Source organism: Parasteatoda tepidariorum, chromosome 2 (assembly GCF_982258835.1).
Source record: "Parasteatoda tepidariorum strain Cologne lab strain chromosome 2, Ptep-v5.0, whole genome shotgun sequence".
Classification (NCBI taxonomy): domain Eukaryota; kingdom Metazoa; phylum Arthropoda; class Arachnida; order Araneae; family Theridiidae; genus Parasteatoda; species Parasteatoda tepidariorum.
Window position 1 is genome coordinate 20,576,942 of NC_141756.1, and position 5,013 is coordinate 20,581,954.

A 5,013-nucleotide genomic window follows, 5' to 3' on the forward strand; every position below is an offset into this window, starting at 1 on the left:
AACCTGATTGATGGATTTTTTGCAACAGAATATATTTCATTTATCAGGTTTTCATTTTCTCTCGACGGTGACCAGATGTACCTGAATCACCGCCAATGAGAATTGTCCGATATTCCATAGAATCAACGAAAACGCATTATAATTGGGGTTATAGTGGGGAACTTATATCAAAGTAATTCTGCCCTCGTCCATAACAAAAAACATTGATATTATACAAGTTGTTTCCAAAACAAAATGTCAGTAAGTTTATTAAAAACACTTAATGACTTGAAGTGAAAAGACTTTGTTCTTTTTATAAGTTATGAAGGAGGAAAAAGTGCACATGTTCCGAGCACTCAAAAATAACCGCCCATTCTGAAGACTCACCAGACCTGAATGATTAAAATAAAATAGAGTTTACAAAGAAGGAAATCAAAAAACAAAACTACAAAAATCATAGTGTCAGATAGACAATTCAGGGCAGGGTGCGTTTTCACGAGAAATTAAGGAGAGTGAGGTATTCGTGTCGTTCACCAGATGATCGGCATTCACATGCATGAAATAAGATTCCTGAATAAGATGAACTTATATGAAAGGAGTGGAAGGAGTTTTGAAGTTATCGAGATTAAATTTATGCCCAAAGGTCCAACAATGCACAGTAATAAATGATCTATCAAATTTTTGATGCTTGAGATATTTTAGAGCACTCGTAATATGTCAACGTTTTAAACCTTTTAATGGTTTATGACGCAAAAGAAATGCTTAAATTTCAAGTAAATCTTTCAGCTCAAATTCAGTTGTGTTATTCATTTCTTATTTACTGATCAAATCACATTAAATTTATAAAAGTGGTTTAAAAAAAACACGTTCCCTCTGCATCGATACATTGTTTCTACACAAATTTCGAAAAAATAATGAAGGCTTCAACGAAAGGCTTGTTATGGCGTGTTCTATAAAATTTTGATGCAAGCCGTTTTGGCTTTGTCAACTGTCCCAAAATGATATTCTCGCATAAGAGATTTTAAGTATATTAATAAGAAGCTTGAAGAAAGCACATCAGCTAAACTGTAAAGAGGCTGGGGCATAGTTGACATCTTTGAATCGGCCAGGAAAATAGCATAATCAAACTATGTTCTGCTTTCATGAGTAGCCAAGCGAGTCACATTTTCGTTAATGAAGGGATCGTTGATAGACGCATTCTTAACCGTTTTCCTTTATTAATATTTTGTGCCACCGGTAGATTTGGTGTTCCGATAAACAATCGTCACCAGATACAGCCTTCAAGGGAAAAGTTTTCACTGCACATTTGCAGAGTTTCGCATTTAACGTGAAGGTAATTGTTCTCCATCGATTAATGATTGTTCTTAAAATGATCGTTCTTACTCTACGAATAATCTTCTGAGACGACTTGGAAACCACTCGTGCTTAAGACTGTTTTTCGAAGCCTCCGTCGTAATATGAAATTATGCTTTTTTGCAAATAAATGCTGTGAATTTGCAACTGTTACTCATAACTGTTGGGTCAAGTTTAGCATATCTAAAGCTAGCGCTGTCTTCGCATATTTGGAAAATGGCGCAAAACGTCTATGTGGAGAAAAGCCATAGTTTTATGAAAATGAAAAGCCTTTGAGATGTAATTTTTAATAGTTAAAAAACTTACTCCAGTGCTGCATTACTTAGACTCATAAAAAATTTCAAAAACTGAGAATAAGGCAGTTATTTCGATCATTTTCATCTAAATGGAAAAATGTCGCCAAGTTGGCGATTTTTTAAAATTCTTTTATAACTTTTGAAATATTTAAGTAGTTTGTTCACACCGCTTCACCAATCTAAACCGGCCCGATCCAATACCTCCTAGAAAAGAAAAGGCCTCAGCACGTGTTACCATAAACAAGAAAGTCCTTCAGTAGTTCAAACGCAACAACATCTTTCGTATTACCCACCACTGTGCAGCTTAGTAGTCCAAACGTAGTGACATCCTTCTTATTTTTCATCCACTGCACAGTTTATGTTCGCTACTTCGGTCCACTAAATTGATCCGTGCTGAGGCCTTCTTTCTTTTAGGAGGTGTTGACCGAGCATGCTACAATATGTATTCACTTCCAATAAAATCATTGACATAACTTTTTGGGAAACCCCTGCACATATAAACCACATTCTTTATCACCATTTTATTTCGTATTTACATGGAAGCAGAAAAAACACAATACAATCAAAACTGTAATGGAAAATAAAATTACATACATAAACCAATCACTTCCATAACAAACAAAAGAAAACCTTACAATTATGCAGGGTGTGGCAAACTAACCACCTCTTATATATATTTTTAGAATCCTTATCAAAAAATAATATGAAAAAGCATACATGAAGCAAGTTAATATTTACGTGAGAAGGAAACAAAAACTATCGAATCATTAATGAGAAAGGAGGGACTAAATAAAATAGAAACATTTTGATTGCCTAATGAAATTTGGAATTGTTTCTAACAATCTATTTTCAATTCCTTTGTTTCCTCCGACAATCGGTCAGATTTTAATGTTTACAGTCCTGGCTTCCTTACTTGTAATTTCTTAAATTTCAATAAATTTTTCGTTTTTCCCACTCGTTAAAAACTTATTCGAGATTCATATTGTGTATATTTTTTTATTTGATTTCTAAAGAGGATTCTAAAAATTAATATTAAGAGCCACCATTATGAACACCCTGTTCCTGAATTACTTCCTTTGTGTATTTGGGGAAATTTAGGAAAATTTTTATTGACAGTGTGTAAGATACTTTAAACCCTTAGTAAAATTTATTTATTTTTGCATTTATTGTAACAACATGAAGAAAATACACTAAATTAAGAAAATACGTTATGCAGATGTATTACAAAAAGAATAGAAGTCCTTGATTTAATCTTAATACACCTATATAAAAATGCTCCCAGTATAGACAAACCATTAGCTTATATGCCCCGATCATACTGAGTGCAACTTCACATCAGGCAGTAGAATCTCGATGAATGGAGGAAACAGGAGCATGTACTACACTTTTTCCTTTAGGATTTTTAACTATAAATTAACCCTTTGACGGTCAGGGAAATGAGCAGGTTTTCGTTTCATTAATTCGCGCAGTATTATGTGCAAACAGTAGTCGAAAGTGGCAGCTGTTTTCCACCGCCGTTCTTCCGAAAATGTCACCCTTCTCTGGCGATGCCAACTACTCCGTCTTCTGGAATTGTTATAATAAAGTGGTAGCAAATTATGTAGTAAATTTCGTTGGAGAAGGACAGTTACGCCTACTTTTTAATAGAGTAACCAGTAGATTGTTGCCTTAACGTTGCATTTTATATTTTACTAATAGTTTTTGATATTTAGTGGTGAAAAAATTACTTAAAAGGAAAAATACTAAACTGAAAGTAACTTTACTTTCGCTATCAGTAGGAAATACTATTTTACAAAGCGGAGCAAGTTGGCATCTCTGGATGCGGTAGATAGCTCGCCTCACGCCTTAAAAATTTCTTAAAGTATTCGTAGTACATAAATAACAGTTTTTACGTACTTTTCGTTTTTAACATAGTCAATGCATAACAATAATGGCAAACGAGCTCAGCGCGCATTGGGGAAAAATTTCACTACGCGAGTAGTGCTCGTTGCTAACCATTACGGTCAAAATCTTGCTCCCGAGCGGAACTCGTTTGCTCGCATTATGAGGCACAATTCGATTGCGAGCTGAACATGTTCATAACCGTCAAAGGGTTAAGACTATTTAATTTTTGCATTTATTGCAACGAATTAAGAAAATGTACTAAATTAATGCTAACTTATTCTAGTGCTAAAATACATTATGCAGACGCGTAACAAAAAAAGAACAGAAGTTCTAAATCTAAGCCTAATACTTGTATATAAAAATGTATATGCTCCCCGACCATATTGAAAGCAACGTCAATGAGAGATCATCAAGACAGCAGAATTTCGCTCAGCAAACATGAACGTGTAATAAGCATTTTCCTTTAGCATTTGTTGCAGCAAGAATAGTGGATAATAAAAACCACATTCTCCAAAAGTCATATTACCTATTTGATTATAAATACAATTTTTAGGAACTAATTTTTGCTTTTCTGATGCTAATTTTTGATGTGATATCGTCCATTGAATAAGACCCTAATTAAAATTAAAAATAATGCCTATAATGTTTAATATTTACAAATATAGCAAATAAAAGCACTCTTATAAAATAAGTACTTTTCCAAGAGACAAATATCTTAATGTAGGAGCATCACAAGCTAAAAACCCTACGAGAAAAGAACTAAATTCCAAGTTACTAAGAACAAATAAAAGAAGAAAAGTTTTAGAATAAAATAAAATTGATGAACAAGTAAGAGTTTTAAATTTTAAAAGTCATGATACAAAATAAAAAATACTAAAATTCATTAAAAAAAAAACAACGTAGTAAACAAACAACACTGAAGTATTAAATTTAGAATTACAAGTATAAGTTACAATTACAAGTATAGAATTACAATAAATATGAAGTTTAAACTTTAAAAAAATAAATTCTGAAGCTCTAAAACGATAAGGTACGCTTAAGAATATTAAATTCCAAAATATAAAGTACAGAATATAAAGTATAAAATTTCAAAACACTAAAGAAAGAACTTAAATTTTCAAAAATAACGACGTTCCATTAAAAATGCTAAATTTAAAAAAAAAAAAAATCAAACTTAATGATACGTGTGGGAAGTATACCATTAGTGTATGAACCGAACGTTTCAAAAGTTTTTACTTTTTTCTAACACATTCGTATAGAACTTTTATGTATATTTATGAAAGAAAAAGTACATCTGCAAATAACATAGCATATCTACAAAAATTACACGTTCCCTAAATAACAATAAACAAAGTATAAAAAAAAATTTTAATGAAAAAAATCTCATTATAATTTAGCTCACGAATTCAATTTCGAGCGATTCAGCTGTTCTATTAGCAGATTATTTATAAAGCGTTCGAATATTTGTTCAATGTTCAGGCAAAGGGATTAGCAGCTCATC